Genomic DNA, 19863 nt, shown 5'->3' on the forward strand with positions numbered 1-19863 from the left:
AATCCAAAAGACAGGTGCTGGGGTTTTGGCTCAGCACTAGAGTGCTGGCTTCACACTTTCAAAGGTCCTGAGTTGGATCCCCAACACCATGTGTGAAAGGAATGAATGAACCAATGAATGAGTGTATGATGAATGAATTAAAGGTATCAGGAGGAGGAGGAAGAGGAGGAGGAGGAGGAGAAATAGAAGAAGATGATGAGTAATTTGACAGAAGGGAAAAAGGGGAGGAGAGTGAGTTTAAAGTGTGGTTTCCAATTCCCAAACGTTCAATTACAGCAGACGGGATAGAGAGAGAAGATGGGAGGGCAGGAGATGGGGGATAGTAGAGGCCAGAAAAGGTAGCAGAATACAACAGTTACTAATATGGCATTTTGTAAAAACGTGGATGTGTAAAGAATGAAAATGTTTTTCTAGGCCTGAATTTTTCACATTTCAATTAATTGTAGGTTAAGCATCAGGCAGATTCTTCACTGGGCTTCAAATGTGATAAAGTTGCTTCTTATTTTTAAGAAGACCGTTGCAATCCTGCATTTATTTTACAACTCAGTGTTTGTTTTACACACAAGCACACACGCCCACACACCACACACACCAACAAACACACAAACACATAATTAGAGTACATTTAACACTCAAATAAAGCTTTACCTATAATTCATAACTAGGGTATTTTTTTAATAAGTATTGTGTCTTGGTCTCTACTGGGGAAACATTGTTCAATGTGAGTTCTCTGGTTTGTTGCAGGGCAGTGAATGTTCACTTGTTGGCAATGATATAGAAATGGGGATTAAGAGTTTAAAAGTTTTTACAGTAGGTAGGCAGAGTCAGAGTATGGAATCTAAGAATAAGAAATTGGGGAATTTCCTCTTTGTTTCTTCATTTCAATCTCCTAATAATTCATGTATATTTTCCAAAAGTCTCCCAGAAAACAAGGACTAGGTCAATCCACATATCAGTGAACCATAGCAGAATGCGATTCTGAATTTCATATAAACAGTCATAAAATCCAAAAGACAGGTGCTGGGGTTTTGGCTCAGCACTAGAGTGCTGGCTTCACACTTTCAAAGGTCCTGAGTTGGATCCCCAACACCATGTGTGAAAGGAATGAATGAACCAATGCATGAGTGTATGATGAATGAATTAAAGGTATCAGGAGGAGGAGGAAGAGGAGGAGGAGGAGGAGAAATAGAAGAAGATGATGAGTAATTTGACAGAAGGGAAAAAGGGGAGGAGAGTGAGTTTAAAGTGTGGTTTCCAATTCCCAAACGTTCAATTACAGCAGACGGGATAGAGAGAGAAGATGGGAGGGCAGGAGAGGGGGGGATAGTAGAGGCCAGAAAAGGTAGCAGAATACAACAGTTACTAATATGGCATTTTGTAAAAACGTGGATGTGTAAACAATGTGATTGTGCAATCTGAATATGGGGTCAAAATGGGAGTTCATAACTCACTTGAGTCTAATGTAGGAAATATGGTATCTCAAGAGCTATGTAAGGTTTTAAGCAACCAATATAAAAAAGAGGTCTTCATTTTTCTTTGTAGTTGAGATCTCCTGTTTCCGTGACATGTTTAGTTGTGTTCTCTCCTTTAGTCCTCCCATGCTCTAGTTATTCTGATATGGAAAAACTAGCTGAAATGCCCAACCAGTCTCTAAATCAGTGACACTTTTTCATTAAGCCTAAAGTCACTTTACATTTGCTACAGTCATACTAAATACACTTCTTTGTTGGGAGTTTAAAAGATATTTCCATCAGCTAGATTACAAGTACCTAGAACTCCCATTCTTGTTTATGTAAGAGTGGCTTCATCAGATTAAATGCTGTTCTCTGGAATGACATAAAATAGGGATAATTTACTCGTAAGATTCCTATGTAAACCATCTTTATTTACAAAATAGTATCTTAAGGATTATTGTTTCATTGAGCTTCAATTGGAGCCAAAGTATAGTCAATTACTGAAGTAAAAGCAGTTACTTAAAAACTAAAAATGAGAGATAAGTCAAATTACATTTGAAGAGAGAGCAACAGCATGAGGTTTCTTGTTTGGTTCTGGATGTTGAGTAACAGGCTCATTTGCAGGTGGAAGGAACCCTTCAGGGAACTCACTTGTACTTTCAGAATGGGGGTGTAGAGGGCTGAATTCCAGCTCTTGGGGGAAGATTGTGAGGAAAACCCCCTCCCTGCATAGACACTTCGCATTGGAAATGGAGTGGGTGGCGGGTCAGGTGGAACATAATCTCCAGGTTCCCAGACAAGTTTCCTGGGAGAGGTGGAGGAAAAAAAAGGTCCTCTTCTCATGAACTGACTCCTTGGGTCAACTGGAAGCAAGGCACCTCTGACTGGAGGGAAAGGTGCCAACACAGAGCCAGAGCCAGTTGCTTGGTTTTCAGCATGGAGAGGTGAATCAGGCACATCAGAGTCCAAAGGAGGCATATTAGGAATTCTGTGTTCTGCTGGTCCCGATGCTCTACCACAATTTGAGTAAAACCTATCTTGCCTTTGTAGAGGAAGACGTGCATCAGAAGAATATGGTTGGCCTGGCGGAGGGATCATCAGCCTGCTGGCCTGTTCCCCTGGAGGAGAGAGGGGCCCAGTCTGAGAAGGTGCTCTCTGAAAATCAGTGAACTTATGACAGCTGGATTCTCTTCCTTTACTGCTAGTCGCATGGTCCAGAGGATTCTCCAGGGCCCCTTGACCCTCCTCCTCCTCCCACTGGAGTGAAAGGTGAGAGTGTGAGTGGACCACTCTTTTCCAAATGAGGAGGTCTCCTTTCAGATGAAGGGTGACCTATTGGTGAGGGCCCATTTGGAGAAGGCTTTCTGCCCATTGCTGAGTTGGAAACATCCAGTGCATCATAGGGATCTTTTTCTACAAGTTCAAATCTAAGCTCCTTCTCAGTTAATTTTTGTCTGTTGCGTGCATTTTGTTTCCTGAAATAACTGAGGTTTCTTTCAGCAATCCGAGCTGCCAACTCACTAGCATGTGCTTCTTTCTCAGAGGAAATAATCTTCCCCAGACAGGAATGAATGGTACTCTGCAATTGTTCTTCAAGATATTGGGCTCTCTTTCTGTAGGTCTCCAGCTCTTTTATTGTATGGCTCATCTTTTCTTCGACTTTGGAAAGTTTCTCCTCTTGCTCCACACGGTAGTTTTCCTCCACTCTTAATTTCCTGTGCAGTTTCATCATATTTTCTTGATAGCGTTCCATCATGACTTTAAAGTTCTTCTGTAGGGTCTCATTCTCACTTTGCAGCTGTGCATTTTCTGACTGCAAGGATGGGATGCCTGTTCAGTCTGCAGACTTTTAAGGTGTTCTGTAAGGTCTTCCGTGGTTTTCTCCACTTCAGATGAGAAAGTACATTTTTGAATTCTTCCTCCTTCCAAGATTTCTAAGGAGGCCTTTAGCTTATCACCATAAACCAGGTTCCTCAAAGCTCCTTTGGACTCATCCTCCAAGTGAGCACCAATTTCGGGTTCACTCGTCTTTCCCAGTTCCAGGTGACCACCATCCCTTTGGGCTCCCAGGCTTGGAGAAGACCTATCCATCATCTTCAGCAAGCATTCACTCAGAGACTCCATGTGATTTTCTGTGTCCCTTAGAACTTGTTCTCCAGCTACTTTAGAGTCCTCTAATATGATTTTTGCTTTATATTGGACACCTCCTTGTTCCCTCTGTGCTTCAGCTTCTCCTTGTATTGTTGGTCTCTGCGTTTGCGGAAGTAGGGATCCTTCATTCAAAACCTCTTTGATTGCCAGCTTCAGTTCTTCCTCATTCACTTGAAAGAGTCTCCAGTTTGTTTTAGCTTCAGCTATTTGTGATCTGAGGGATTCAGATTCACCTTGGAGGGACTGTATCCTTCTTGATAGATGTGCCATCGTTTAATCCTGTTGACCATGTTGAGCCTTCTGTGCTTTGAGCTCTTCTTCTAGAAAGAGCACTTCAACGCCATGGCTGGATTCGGACCTATGCAGCTTTTCGTCGGTTGCCTCCAGCTGTCGTGCTTCCCTTGAACCCTTCTCAAACCTGCAATCCTTTAAAGATGATTCTAAGCCTTCATGTTCTTTTTCAACAAGGCTCACTTTTTCAAGAAGTCCACATTTTGCCTCAATAAGTCCAGCAAGATTTAGAGCCACCCTTTTTTCTCTTCCCACGTAAAGCCTGCTACGAACCGACTGAAAACCTCTCCAGAAAAGTGAGAGAACAGCGGAAAATCCAAGAGCTGTACACATCACCAACTCCCAAGGAAAGCCATAAGGAAGATGGCCTGGCTTCATGTCTTCGGACAATGCTGCCACAACCCTGGGTGCTTCTTCCAGAACCACCCACTAGTATGGCTGAGAGGCAGCCCTTGGCTCCTCCATCACGCCAACACAGCTTTGGCTCTTGCCCCCACAACCACAGCCTGCCCAGGCAGGCCAACACAGGCTGTGGACACTCAGGTGTTTGGTCAGGAACTCCAACCTGCACCAGGCAACGGAGCAGACCACTGTGATCCCCTTCAGGGGCTGGGCGTATGGTGGGTGGTGGGCGTATGGCGGTGGGAGCCATGATCAAAGGCTCCCAGGAGCCTTGTTGTGCTCAACTGCCCATCAGGGGAGTCTTGTCCGCTTCCCTACCCGGTGCATCCTCAAGTGCCACAGGTTTAGGTCCCTCCCACTCCAGCCAGAGAGAATTCCTCTCCATGCCACCCACCCCTTGATTTGGTTTAGGCCAGGCCAAGGCGGGGTTAGTAGGAAGATTCCATCCAGTCATAATAACATTCAGTTTGATGTCACTCAAATTCTAAAGCTGACTAAACTGTTCAAACAGCTTTTATGGCCTATATTGGTCTTTGTGTCCCTTGCCTTTTGTTTGAGTGACTCAGTCCTTTCCCTGCCCTTGTGCTCTCCCTATTTCCTACCTTCCTTCCTCCCTTCCTGGTTTTTCTCCTTTTCTTCTTCCTTCTTTTCTACCTCCCTCCATCCCTCCAACTTTGCCTTCCTCCCTTCGAACTTTCTCTTTCCCTTCCCTTTCTTCTCGTTTCTTGCAAGTGTTTGGGGTGAAAGTCCATGGCAGGCCAGCCCCAAGCTAGGCAAGGTCACTGCCACTGAGCTACAACATCCCCAGACCTGCTGCCACTTCCTATGCAATTAATTTGAATTATCTCTAAAGAGAAACTCTCACATGAGTCTACTTTCAAAGTAATTTCAGAAGAGTTGCTAACATGGGCATAAATCAGTCATGACAAGTCATTTTTGAAAAGCACGGCACAGCTAATGTTCCTCAGAAGAAGGAGTTGAGAACTTTAGTTGGTTTTCAGGTCAGCATTTCTAGACTAGTACAAACCCTCCTAATCCTGATCTCTCCTTAGTCCTATGATTTCTTTAAGTGTCCCCTTTGCTCCTGTTCATGGAGTCATGTGTACAGAAATTATACCTGGTTCTATTGAACTCTACTTAATTCTTTCTCACCTCTGTGCTCCTTTTGCCAAGTCACTCCTCAACACTTACTGTAACCCTTTCAATTTTTTGTCCATTTTCATTTAAAAAACTCTTTCAAAAATTGAACCATTAAGCATGCAGATACAGTCTTCTTGATCTGCTATGAATCCCCCACTACTGACATTGTAAGTTATTGAAATGTACACTTCCAGACCGTTTTCAGATTTTTGATTTCTGTATATCTATCTGTCTGTCTATTTACAAACATAACATGGTATTCTGAGAGTATCGTTCTGCTTTTGGAGCTCTACATTGTGTTTTTCAGAAGCAGGCCTATTACACAGAGATGAATCCATGTTACCTAGATTGAGTTCAAACCGGAATGTGCACTCAGATTCCCATTATATTGTTCTACCTACTAATGGACAGTTCAGTTATATCCAGACCTCACCACCTCCCCCATTAAGTAAAACCCTTGTGAAGAGACATGTAGATGCCTTTATGAACATATTGATAATTTTTCATGGCAGTGTTTTCCAAAAACCAGTTAGTAAAATCAATTTATTCCTTTGCAGCCTGAAATTACCTTCATTCCAGTTTACTGGTATAAGAACCGCAGTATATCAGCAACAATTCTCCAATAGTAGTTCAGGCAGAAGTCATTCTAGATAACAATCAGTGCCGGGTCCTCCATGTATTTTACACAGCCCATGACAGGGGACATCCGTCCACTTGTTTAGAACAACTGATGTTTTACGCTGGCCATTTAGGTTTATTTAAAGGAGTGGTTAGAAAACAGGTGAGACAGACTGATTAGATTCAGTATGTATGTTGGCTTTGTTTTTCTAGGCCTGAATTTTTCACATTTCAATTAATTGTAGGTTAAGTAGCAGGCAGATTCTTCACTGGGCTTCAAATGTGATAAAGTTGCTTCTTATTTTTAAGAAGGCCGTTGCAATCCTGCATTTATTTTACACCTCAGTGCTTGTTTTACACACAAGCACACACGCCCACACACCACACACACCAACAAACACACAAACACATAATTAGAGCACATTTAACACTCAAATAAAGCTTTACCTCCTAATTCATAACTGGGGTATTTTTTTAATAAGTATTGTGTCTTGGTCTCTACTGGGGAAACATTGTTCAATGTGAGTTCTCTGGTTTGTTGCAGGGCAGTGAATGTTCACTTGTTGGCAATGATATAGAAATGGGGAGTAAGAGTTTAAAAGTTTTTACAGTAGGTAGGCAGAGTCAGAGTATGGAATCTAAGAATAAGAAATTGGGGAATTTCCTCTTTGTTTCTTCATTTCAATCTCCTAATAATTCATGTATATTTTCCAAAAGTCTCCCCAGAAAACAAGGACTAGGTCAATCCACATATCAGTGAACCATAGCAGAATGCGATTCTGAATTTCATATAAACAGTCATAAAATCCAAAAGACAGGTGCTGGGGTTTTGGCTCAGCACTAGAGTGCTGGCTTCACACTTTCAAAGGTCCTGAGTTGGATCCCCAACACCATGTGTGAAAGGAATGAATGAACCAATGCATGAGTGTATGATGAATGAATTAAAGGTATCAGGAGGAGGAGGAAGAGGAGGAGGAGGAGGAGAAATAGAAGAAGATGATGAGTAATATGACAGAAGGGAAAAAGGGGAGGAGAGTGAGTTTAAAGTGTGGTTTCCAATTCCCAAACGTTCAATTACAGCAGACGGGATAGAGAGAGAAGATGGGAGGGCAGGAGAGGGGGGATAGTAGAGGCCAGAAAAGGTAGCAGAATACAACAGTTACTAATATGGCATTTTGTAAAAACGTGGATGTGTAAACAATGTGATTGTGCAATCTGAATATGGGGTCAAAATGGGAGTTCATAACTCACTTGAGTCTAATGTAGGAAATATGGTATCTCAAGAGCTATGTAAGGTTTTAAGCAACCAATATAAAAAAGAGGTCTTCATTTTTCTTTGTAGTTGAGATCTCCTGTTTCCGTGACATGTTTAGTTGTGTTCTCTCCTTTAGTCCTCCCATGCTCTAGTTATTCTGATATGGAAAAACTAGCTGAAATGCCCAACCAGTCTCTAAATCAGTGACACTTTTTCATTAAGCCTAAAGTCACTTTACATTTGCTACAGTCATACTAAATACACTTCTTTGTTGGGAGTTTAAAAGATATTTCCATCAGCTAGATTACAAGTACCTAGAACTCCCATTCTTGTTTATGTAAGAGTGGCTTCATCAGATTAAATGCTGTTCTCTGGAATGACATAAAATAGGAATCATTTACTGGTAAGATTCCTATGTAAACCATCTTTATTTACAAAATAGTATCTTAAGGATTATTGTTTCATTGAGCTTCAATTGGAGCCAAAGTATAGTCAATTACTGAAGTAAAAGCAGTTACTTAAAAACTAAAAATGAGAGATAAGTCAAATTACATTTGAAGAGAGAGCAACAGCATGAGGTTTCTTGTTTGGTTCTGGATGTTGAGTAACAGGCTCATTTGCAGGTGGAAGGAACCCTTCAGGGAACTCACTAGTACTTTCAGAATGGGGGTGTAGAGGGCTGAATTCCAGCTCTTGGGGGAAGATTGTGAGGAAAACCCCCTCCCTGCATAGACACTTCGCATTGGAAATGGAGTGGGTGGCGGGTCAGGTGGAACATAATCTCCAGGTTCCCAGACAAGTTTCCTGGGAGAGGTGGAGGAAAAAAAAGGTCCTCTTCTCATGAACTGACTCCTTGGGTCAACTGGAAGCAAGGCACCTCTGACTGGAGGGAAAGGTGCCAACACAGAGCCAGAGCCAGTTGCTTGGTTTTCAGCATGGAGAGGTGAATCAGGCACATCAGAGTCCAAAGGAGGCATATTAGGAATTCTGTGTTCTGCTGGTCCCGATGCTCTACCACAATTTGAGTAAAACCTATCTTGCCTTTGTAGAGGAAGACGTGCATCAGAAGAATATGGTTGGCCTGGCGGAGGGATCATCAGCCTGCTGGCCTGTTCCCCTGGAGGAGAGAGGGGCCCAGTCTGAGAAGGTGCTCTCTGAAAATCAGTGAACTTATGACAGCTGGATTCTCTTCCTTTACTGCTAGTCGCATGGTCCAGAGGATTCTCCAGGGCCCCTTGACCCTCCTCCTCCTCCCACTGGAGTGAAAGGTGAGAGTGTGAGTGGACCACTCTTTTCCAAATGAGGAGGTCTCCTTTCAGATGAAGGGTGACCTATTGGTGAGGGCCCATTTGGAGAAGGCTTTCTGCCCATTGCTGAGTTGGAAACATCCAGTGCATCATAGGGATCTTTTTCTACAAGTTCAAATCTAAGCTCCTTCTCAGTTAATTTTTGTCTGTTGCGTGCATTTTGTTTCCTGAAATAACTGAGGTTTCTTTCAGCAATCCTAGCTGCCAACTCACTAGCATGTGCTTCTTTCTCAGAGGAAATAATCTTCCCCAGACAGGAATGAATGGTACTCTGCAATTGTTCTTCAAGATATTGGGCTCTCTTTCTGTAGGTCTCCAGCTCTTTTATTGTATGGCTCATCTTTTCTTCGACTTTGGAAAGTTTCTCCTCTTGCTCCACACGGTAGTTTTCCTCCACTCTTAATTTCCTGTGCAGTTTCATCATATTTTCTTGATAGCGTTCCATCATGACTTTAAAGTTCTTCTGTAGGGTCTCATTCTCACTTTGCAGCTGTGCATTTTCTGACTGCAAGGATGGGATGCCTGTTCAGTCTGCAGACTTTTAAGGTGTTCTGTAAGGTCTTCCGTGGTTTTCTCCACTTCAGATGAGAAAGTACATTTTTGAATTCTTCCTCCTTCCAAGATTTCTAAGGAGGCCTTTAGCTTATCACCATAAACCAGGTTCCTCAAAGCTCCTTTGGACTCATCCTCCAAGTGAGCACCAATTTCAGGTTCACTCGTCTTTCCCAGTTCCAGGTGACCACCATCCCTTTGGGCTCCCAGGGTTGGAGAAGACCTATCCATCATCTTCAGCAAGCATTCACTCAGAGACTCCATGTGATTTTCTGTGTCCCTTAGAACTTGTTCTCCAGCTACTTTAGAGTCCTCTAATATGATTTTTGCTTTATATTGGACACCTCCTTGTTCCCTCTGTGCTTCAGCTTCTCCTTGTATTGTTGGTCTCTGCGTTTGCGGAAGTAGGGATCCTTCATTCAAAACCTCTTTGATTGCCAGCTTCAGTTCTTCCTCATTCACTTGAAAGAGTCTCCAGTTTGTTTTAGCTTCAGCTATTTGTGATCTGAGGGATTCAGATTCACCTTGGAGGGACTGTATCCTTCTTGATAGATGCGCCATCGTTTCATCCTGTTGACCATGTTGAGCCTTCTGTGCTTTGAGCTCTTCTTCTAGAAAGAGCACTTCAACGCCATGGCTGGATTCGGACCTATGCAGCTTTTTGTCGGTTGCCTCCAGCTGTCGTGCTTCCCTGGAACCCTTCTCAAACCTGCAATCCTTTAAAGATGATTCTAAGCCTTCATGTTCTATTTCAACAAGGCTCACTTTTTCAAGAAGTCCACATTTTGCCTCAATAAGTCCAGCAAGATTTAGAGCCAGCCTTTTTTCTCTTCCCACGTAAAGCCTGCTACGAACCGACTGAAAACCTCTCCAGAAAAGTGAGAGAACAGCGGAAAATCCAAGAGCTGTACACATCACCAACTCCCAAGGAAAGCCATAAGGAAGATGGCCTGGCTTCATGTCTTCGGACAATGCTGCCACAAACCTGGGTGCTTCTTCCAGAACCACCCACTAGTATGGCTGAGAGGCAGCCCTTGGCTCCTCCATCACGCCAACACAGCTTTGGCTCTTGCCACCACAACCACAGCCTGCCCAGGCAGGCCAACACAGGCTGTGGACACTCAGGTGTTTGGTCAGGAACTCCAACCTGCACCAGGCAACGGAGCAGACCACTGTGATCCCCTTCAGGGGCTGGGCGTATGGTGGGTGGTGGGCGTATGGCGGTGGGAGCCATGATCAAAGGCTCCCAGGAGCCTTGTTGTGCTCAACTGCCCATCAGGGGAGTCTTGTCCGCTTCCCTACCCGGTGCATCCTCAAGTGCCACAGGTTTAGGTCCCTCCCACTCCAGCCAGAGAGAATTCCTCTCCATGCCACCCACCTCTTGATTTGGTTTAGGCCAGGCCAAGGCGGGGTTAGTAGGAAGATTCCATCCAGTCATAATAACATTCAGTTTGATGTCACTCAAATTCTAAAGCTGACTAAACTGTTCAAACAGCTTTTATGGCCTATATTGGTCTTTGTGTCCCTTGCCTTTTGTTTGAGTGACTCAGTCCTTTCCCTGCCCTTGTGCTCTCCCTATTTCCTACCTTCCTTCCTTCCTTCCTGGTTTTTCTCCTTTTCTTCTTCCTTCTTTTCTACCTCCCTCCATCCCTCCAACTTTGCCTTCCTCCCTTCCAACTTTCTCTCTCCCTTCCCTTCCTTCTCTTTTCTTGCAAGTGTTTGGGGTGAAAGTCCATGGCAGGCCAGCCCCAAGCTAGGCAAGGTCACTGCCACTGAGCTACAACATCCCCAGACCTGCTGCCACTTCCTATGCAAGTAATTTGAATTATCTCTAAAGAGAAACTCTCACATGAGTCTACTTTCAAAGTAATTTCAGAAGAGTTGCTAACATGGGCATAAATCAGTCATGACAAGTCATTTTTGAAAAGCACGGCACAGCTAATGTTCCTCAGAAGAAGGAGTTGAGAACTTTAGTTGGTTTTCAGGTCAGCATTTCTAGACTAGTACAAACCCTCCTAATCCTGATCTCTCCTTAGTCCTATGATTTCTTTAAGTGTCCCCTTTGCTCCTGTTCATGGAGTCATGTGTACAGAAATTATACCTGGTTCTATTCAACTCTACTTAATTCTTTCTCACCTCTGTGCTCCTTTTGCCAAGTCACTCCTCAACACTTACTGTAACCCTTTCAATTTTTTGTCCATTTTCATTTAAAAAACTCTTTCAAAAATTGAACCATTTCGCATGCAGATACAGTCTTCTTGATCTGCTATGAATCCCCCACTACTGACATTGTAAGTTATTGAAATGTACACTTCCAGACCGTTTTCAGATTTTTGATTTCTGTATATCTATCTGTCTGTCTATTTACAAACATAACATGGTATTCTGAGAGTATCATTCTGCTTTTGGAGCTCTACATTGTGTTTTTCAGAAGCAGGCCTATTACACAGAGATGAATCCATGTTACCTAGATTGAGTTCAAACCGGAATGTGCACTCAGATTCCCATTATATTGTTCTACCTACTAATGGACAGTTCAGTTATATCCAGACCTCACCACCTTCCCCATTAAGTAAAACCCTTGTGAAGAGACATGTAGATGCCTTTATGAAAATATTGATAATTTTTCATGGCAGTGTTTTCCAAAAACCAGTTAGTAAAATCAATTTCTTCCTTTGCAGCCTGAAATTACCTTCATTCCAGTTTACTGGTATAAGAACCGCAGTATATCAGCAACAATTCTCCAATAGTAGTTCAGGCAGAAGTCATTCTAGATAACAATCAGTGCCGGGTCCTCCATGTATTTTACACAGCCCATGACAGGGGACATCCGTCCACTCGTTTAGAACAACTGATGTTTTACGCTGGTCATTTAGGTTTATTTAAAGGAGTGGTGAGAAAACAGGTGAGACAGACTGATTAGATTCAGTATGTATGTTGGCTTTGTTTTTCTAGGCCTGAATTTTTCACATTTCAATTAATTGTAGGTTAAGTAGCAGGCAGATTCTTCACTGGGCTTCAAATGTGATAAAAGTGCTTCTTATTTTTAAGAAGGCCGTTGCAATCCTGCATTTATTTTAAACCTCAGTGCTTGTTTTACACACAAGCACACACGCCCACACACCACACACACCAACAAACACACAAACACATAATTAGAGCACATTTAACACTCAAATAAAGCTTTACCTACTAATTCATAACTAGGGTATTTTTTTAATAAGTATTGTGTCTTGGTCTCTACTGGTGAAACATTGTTCAATGTGAGTTCTCTGGTTTGTTGTAGGGCAGTGAATGTTCACTTGTTGGCAATGATATAGAAATGGGGAGTAAGAGTTTAAAAGTTTTTACAGTAGGTAGGCAGAGTCAGAGGATGGAATCTAAGAATAAGAAATTGGGGAATTTCCTCTTTGTTTCTTCATTTCAATCTCCTAATAATTCATGTATATTTTCCAAAAGTCTCCCAGAAAACAAGGACTAGGTCAATCCACATATCAGTGAACCATAGCAGAATGCGATTCTGAATTTCATATAAACAGTCATAAAATCCAAAAGACAGGTGCTGGAGTTGTGGCTCAGCACTAGAGTGCTGGCTTCACACTTTCAAAGGTCCTGAGTTGGATCCCCAACACCATGTGTGAAAGGAATGAATGAACCAATGCATGAGTGTATGATGAATGAATTAAAGGTATCAGGAGGAGGAGGAAGAGGAGGAGGAGGAGGAGAAATAGAAGAAGATGATGAGTAATTTGACAGAAGCGAAAAAGGGTAGGAGAGTGAGTTTAAAGTGTGGTTTCCAATTCCCAAACGTTCAATTACAGCAGACGGGATAGAGAGAGAAGATGGGAGGGCAGGAGAGGGGGGATAGTAGAGGCCAGAAAAGGTAGCAGAATACAACAGTTACTAATATGGCATTTTGTAAAAACGTGGATGTGTAAACAATGTGATTGTGCAATCTGAATATGGGGTCAAAATGGGAGTTCATAACTCACTTGAGTCTAATGTAGGAAATATGGTATCTCAAGAGCTATGTAAGGTTTTAAGCAACCAATATAAAAATGAGGTCTTCATTTTTCTTTGTAGTTGAGATCTCCTGTTTCCGTGACATGTTTAGTTGTGTTCTCTCCTTTAGTCCTCCCATGCTCTAGTTATTCTGATATGGAAAAACTAGCTGAAATGCCCAACCAGTCTCTAAATCAGTGACACTTTTTCATTAATCCTAAAGTCACTTTACATTTGCTACAGTCATACTAAATACACTTCTTTGTTGGGAGTTTAAAAGATATTTCCATCAGCTAGATTACAAGTACCTAGAACTCCCATTCTTGTTTATGTAAGAGTGGCTTCATCAGATTAAATGCTGTTCTCTGGAATGACATAAAATAGGAATAATTTACTCGTAAGATTCCTAAGTAAACCATCTTTATTTACAAAATAGTATCTTAAAGATTATTGTTTCATTGAGCTTCAATTGGAGCCAAAGTATAGTCAATTACTGAAGTAAAAGCAGTTACTTAAAAACTAAAAATGAGAGATAAGTCAAATTACATTTGAAGAGAGAGCAACAGCATGAGGTTTCTTGTTTGGTTCTGGATGTTGAGTAACAGGCTCATTTGCAGGTGGAAGGAACCCTTCAGGGAACTCACTTGTACTTTCAGAATGGGGGTGTAGAGGGCTGAATTCCAGCTCTTGGGGGAAGATTGTGAGGAAAACCCCCTCCCTGCATAGACACTTCGCATTGGAAATGGAGTGGGTGGCGGGTCAGGTGGAACATAATCTCCAGGTTCCCAGACAAGTTTCCTGGGAGAGGTGGAGGAAAAAAAAGGTCCTCTTCTCATGAACTGACTCCTTGGGTCAACTGGAAGCAAGGCACCTCTGACTGGAGGGAAAGGTGCCAACACAGAGCCAGAGCCAGTTGCTTGGTTTTCAGCATGGAGAGGTGAATCAGGCACATCAGAGTCCAAAGGAGGCATATTAGGAATTCTGTGTTCTGCTGGTCCCGATGCTCTACCACAATTTGAGTAAAACCTATCTTGCCTTTGTAGAGGAAGACGTGCATCAGAAGAATATGGTTGGCCTGGTGGAGGGATCATCAGCCTGCTGGCCTGTTCCCCTGGAGGAGAGAGGGGCCCAGTCTGAGAAGGTGCTCTCTGAAAATCAGTGAACTTATGACAGCTGGATTCTCTTCCTTTACTGCTAGTCGCATGGTCCAGAGGATTCTCCAGGGCCCCTTGACCCTCCTCCTCCTCCCACTGGAGTGACAGGTGAGAGTGTGAGTGGACCACTCTTTTCCAAATGAGGAGGTCTCCTTTCAGATGAAGGGTGACCTATTGGTGAGGGCCCATTTGGAGAAGGCTTTCTGCCCATTGCTGAGTTGGAAACATCCAGTGCATCATAGGGATCTTTTTCTACAAGTTCAAATCTAAGCTCCTTCTCAGTTAATTTTTGTCTGTTGCGTGCATTTTGTTTCCTGAAATAACTGAGGTTTCTTTCAGCAATCCGAGCTGCCAACTCACTAGCATGTGCTTCTTTCTCAGAGGAAATAATCTTCCCCAGACAGGAATGAATGGTACTCTGCAATTGTTCTTCAAGATATTGGGCTCTCTTTCTGTAGGTCTCCAGCTCTTTTATTGTATGGCTCATCTTTTCTTCGACTTTGGAAAGTTTCTCCTCTTGCTCCACACGGTAGTTTTCCTCCACTCTTAATTTCCTGTGCAGTTTCATCATATTTTCTTGATAGCGTTCCATCATGACTTTAAAGTTCTTCTGTAGGGTCTCATTCTCACTTTGCAGCTGTGCATTTTCTGACTGCAAGGATGGGATGCCTGTTCAGTCTGCAGACTTTTAAGGTGTTCTGTAAGGTCTTCCGTGGTTTTCTCCACTTCAGATGAGAAAGTACATTTTTGAATTCTTCCTCCTTCCAAGATTTCTAAGGAGGCCTTTAGCTTATCACCATAAACCAGGTTCCTCAAAGCTCCTTTGGACTCATCCTCCAAGTGAGCACCAATTTCAGGTTCACTCGTCTTTCCCAGTTCCAGGTGACCACCATCCCTTTGGGCTCCCAGGCTTGGAGAAGACCTATCCATCATCTTCAGCAAGCATTCACTCAGAGACTCCATGTGATTTTCTGTGTCCCTTAGAACTTGTTCTCCAGCTACTTTAGAGTCCTCTAATATGATTTTTGCTTTATATTGGACACCTCCTTGTTCCCTCTGTGCTTCAGCTTCTCCTTGTATTGTTGGTCTCTGCGTTTGCGGAAGTAGGGATCCTTCATTCAAAACCTCTTTGATTGCCAGCTTCAGTTCTTCCTCATTCACTTGAAAGAGTCTCCAGTTTGTTTTAGCTTCAGCTATTTGTGATCTGAGGGATTCAGATTCACCTTGGAGGGACTGTATCCTTCTTGAGAGATGCGCCATCGTTTCATCCTGTTGACCATGTTGAGCCTTCTGTGCTTTGAGCTCTTCTTCTAGAAACAGCACTTCAACGCCATGGCTGGATTCGGACCTATGCAGCTTTTCGTCGGTTGCCTCCAGCTGTCGTGCTTCCCTTGAACCCTTCTCAAACCTGCAATCCTTTAAAGATGATTCTAAGCCTTCATGTTCTTTTTCAACAAGGCTCACTTTTTCAAGAAGTCCACATTTTGCCTCAATAAGTCCAGCAAGATTTAGAGCCAGCCTTTTTTCTCTTCCCACGTAAAGCCTGCTACGAACCGACTGAAAACCTCTCCAGAAAAGCGAGAGAACAGCGGAAAATCCAAGAGCTGTACACATCACCAACTCCCAAGGAAAGCCATAAGGAAGATGGCCTGGCTTCATGTCTTCGGACAATGCTGCCACAACCCTGGGTGCTTCTTCCAGAACCACCCACTAGTATGGCTGAGAGGCAGCCCTTGGCTCCTCCATCACGCCAACACAGCTTTGGCTCTTGCCACCACTACCACAGCCTGCCCAGGCAGGCCAACACAGGCTGTGGACACTCAGGTGTTTGGTCAGGAACTCCAACCTGCACCAGGCAACGGAGCAGACCACTGTGATCCCCTTCAGGGGCTGGGCGTATGGTGGGTGGTGGGCGTATGGCGGTGGGAGCCATGATCAAAGGCTCCCAGGAGCCTTGTTGTGCTCAACTGCCCATCAGGGGAGTCTTGTCCGCTTCCCTACCTGGTGCATCCTCAAGTGCCACAGGTTTAGGTCCCTCCCACTCCAGCCAGAGAGAATTCCTCTCCATGCCACCCACCCCTTGATTTGGTTTAGGCCAGGCCAAGGCGGGGTTAGTAGGAAGATTCCATCCAGTCATAATAACATTCAGTTTGATGTCACTCAAATTCTAAAGCTGACTAAACTGTTCAAACAGCTTTGTATGGCCTATATTGGTCTTTGTGTCCCTTGCCTTTTGTTTGAGTGACTCAGTCCTTTCCCTGCCCTTGTGCTCTCCCTATTTCCTACCTTCCTTCCTCCCTTCCTGGTTTTTCTCCTTTTCTTCTTCCTTCTTTTCTACCTCCCTCCATCCCTCCAACTTTGCCTTCCTCCCTTCCAACTTTCTCTCTCCCTTCCCTTCCTTCTCTTTTCTTGCAAGTGTTTGGGGTGAAAGTCCATGGCAGGCCAGCCCCGAGCTAGGCAAGGTCACTGCCACTGAGCTACAACATCCCCAGACCTGCTGCCACTTCCTATGCAAGTAATTTGAATTATCTCTAAAGAGAAACTCTCACATGAGTCTACTTTCAAAGTAATTTCAGAAGAGTTGCTAACATGGGCATAAATCAGTCATGACAAGTCATTTTTGAAAAGCACGGCACAGCTAATGTTCCTCAGAAGAAGGAGTTGAGAACTTTAGTTGGTTTTCAGGTCAGCATTTCTAGACTAGTACAAACCCTCCTAATCCTGATCTCTCCTTAGTCCTATGATTTCTTTAAGTGTCCCCTTTGCTCCTGTTCATGGAGTCATGTGTACAGAAATTATACCTGGTTCTATTGAACTCTACTTAATTCTTTCTCACCTCTGTGCTCCTTTTGCCAAGTCACTCCTCAACACTTACTGTAACCCTTTCAATTTTTTGTCCATTTTCATTTAAAAAACTCTTTCAAAAATTGAACCATTTCGCATGCAGATACAGTCTTCTTGATCTGCTATGAATCCCCCACTATTGACATTGTAAGTTATTGAAATGTACACTTCCAGACCGTTTTCAGATTTTTGATTTCTGTATATCTATCTGTCTGTCTATTTACAAACATAACATGGTATTCTGAGAGTATCGTTCTGCTTTTGGAGCTCTACATTGTGTTTTTCAGAAGCAGGCCTATTACACAGAGATGAATCCATGTTACCTAGATTGAGTTCAAACCGGAATGTGCACTCAGATTCCCATTATATTGTTCTACCTACTAATGGACAGTTCAGTTATATCCAGACCTCACCACCTCCCCCATTAAGTAAAACCCTTGTGAAGAGACATGTAGATGCCTTTATGAACATATTGATAATTTTTCATGGCAGTGTTTTCCAAAAACCAGTTAGTAAAATCACTTTATTCCTTTGCAGCCTGAAATTACCTTCATTCCAGTTTACTGGTATAAGAACCGCAGTATATCAGCAACAATTCTCCAATAGTAGTTCAGGCAGAAGTCATTCTAGATAACAATCAGTGCCGGGTCCTCCATGTATTTTACACAGCCCATGACAGGGGACATCCGTCCACTCGTTTAGAACAACTGATGTTTTACGCTGGCCATTTAGGTTTATTTAAAGGAGTGGTTAGAAAACAGGTGAGACAGACTGATTAGATTCAGTATGTATGTTGGCTTTGTTTTTCTAGGCCTGAATTTTTCACATTTCAATTAATTGTAGGTTAAGTAGCAGGCAGATTCTTCACTGGGCTTCAAATGTGATAAAGTTGCTTCTTATTTTTAAGAAGGCCGTTGCAATCCTGCATTTATTTTACACCTCAGTGCTTGTTTTACACACAAGCACACACTCCCACACACCACACACACCAACAAACACACAAACACATAATTAGAGCACATTTAACACTCAAATAAAGCTTTACCTCCTAATTCATAACTAGGGTATTTTTTTAATAAGTATTGTGTCTTGGTCTCTACTGGGGAAACATTGTTCAATGTGAGTTCTCTGGTTTGTTGCAGGGCAGTGAATGTTCACTTGTTGGCAATGATATAGAAATGGGGAGTAAGAGTTTAAAAGTTTTTACAGTAGGTAGGCAGAGTCAGAGTATGAAATCTAAGAATAAGAAATTGGGGAATTTCCTCTTTGTTTCTTCATTTCAATCTCCTAATAATTCATGTATATTTTCCCAAAGTCTCCCAGAAAACAAGGACTAGGTCAATCCACATATCAGTGAACCATAGCAGAATGCGATTCTGAATTTCATATAAACAGTCGTAAAATCCAAAAGACAGGTGCTGGGGTTTTGGCTCAGCACTAGAGTGCTGGCTTCACACTTTCAAAGGTCCTGAGTTGGATCCCCAACACCATGTGTGAAAGGAATGAATGAACCAATGCATGAGTGTATGATGAATGAATTAAAGGTATCAGGAGGAGGAGGAAGAGGAGGAGGAGGAGGAGAAATAGAAGAAGATGATGAGTAATTTGACAGAAGGGAAAAAGGGGAGGAGAGTGAGTTTAAAGTGTGGTTTCCAATTCCCAAACGTTCAATTACAGCAGACGGGATAGAGAGAGAAGATGGGAGGGCAGGAGAGGGGGGATAGTAGAGGCCAGAAAAGGTAGCAGAATACAACAGTTACTAATATGGCATTTTGTAAAAACGTGGATGTGTAAACAATGTGATTGTGCGATCTGAATATGGGGTCAAAATGGGAGTTCATAACTCACTTGAGTCTAATGTAGGAAATATGGTATCTCAAGAGCTATGTAAGGTTTTAAGCAACCAATATAAAAAAGAGGTCTTCATTTTTCTTTGTAGTTGAGATCTCCTGTTTCCGTGACATGTTTAGTTGTGTTCTCTCCTTTAGTCCTCCCATGCTCTAGTTATTCTGATATGGAAAAACTAGCTGAAATGCCCAACCAGTCTCTAAATCAGTGACACTTTTTCATTAAGCCTAAAGTCACTTTACATTTGCTACAGTCATACTAAATACACTTCTTTGTTGGGAGTTTAAAAGATATTTCCATCAGCTAGATTACAAGTACCTAGAACTCCCATTCTTGTTTATGTAAGAGTGGCTTCATCAGATTAAATGCTGTTCTCTGGAATGACATAAAATAGGAATAATTTACTCGTCAGATTCATATGTAAACCATCTTTATTTACAAAATAGTATCTTAAGGATTATTGTTTCATTGAGCTTCAATTGGAGCCAAAGTATAGTCAATTACTGAAGTAAAAGCAGTTACTTAAAAACTAAAAATGAGAGATAAGTCAAATTACATTTGAAGAGAGAGCAACAGCATGAGGTTTCTTGTTTGGTTCTGGATGTTGAGTAACAGGCTCATTTGCAGGTGGAAGGAACCCTTCAGGGAACTCACTTGTACTTTCAGAATGGGGGTGTAGAGGGCTGAATTCCAGCTCTTGGGGGAAGATTGTGAGGAAAACCCCCTCCCTGCATAGACACTTCGCATTGGAAATGGAGTGGGTGGCGGGTCAGGTGGAACATAATCTCCAGGTTCCCAGACAAGTTTCCTGGGAGAGGTGGAGGAAAAAAAAGGTCCTCTTCTCA

This window comes from Callospermophilus lateralis, assembly GCF_048772815.1.
Source record: "Callospermophilus lateralis isolate mCalLat2 chromosome 11 unlocalized genomic scaffold, mCalLat2.hap1 SUPER_11_unloc_3, whole genome shotgun sequence".
Classification (NCBI taxonomy): Eukaryota; Metazoa; Chordata; class Mammalia; order Rodentia; family Sciuridae; genus Callospermophilus; species Callospermophilus lateralis.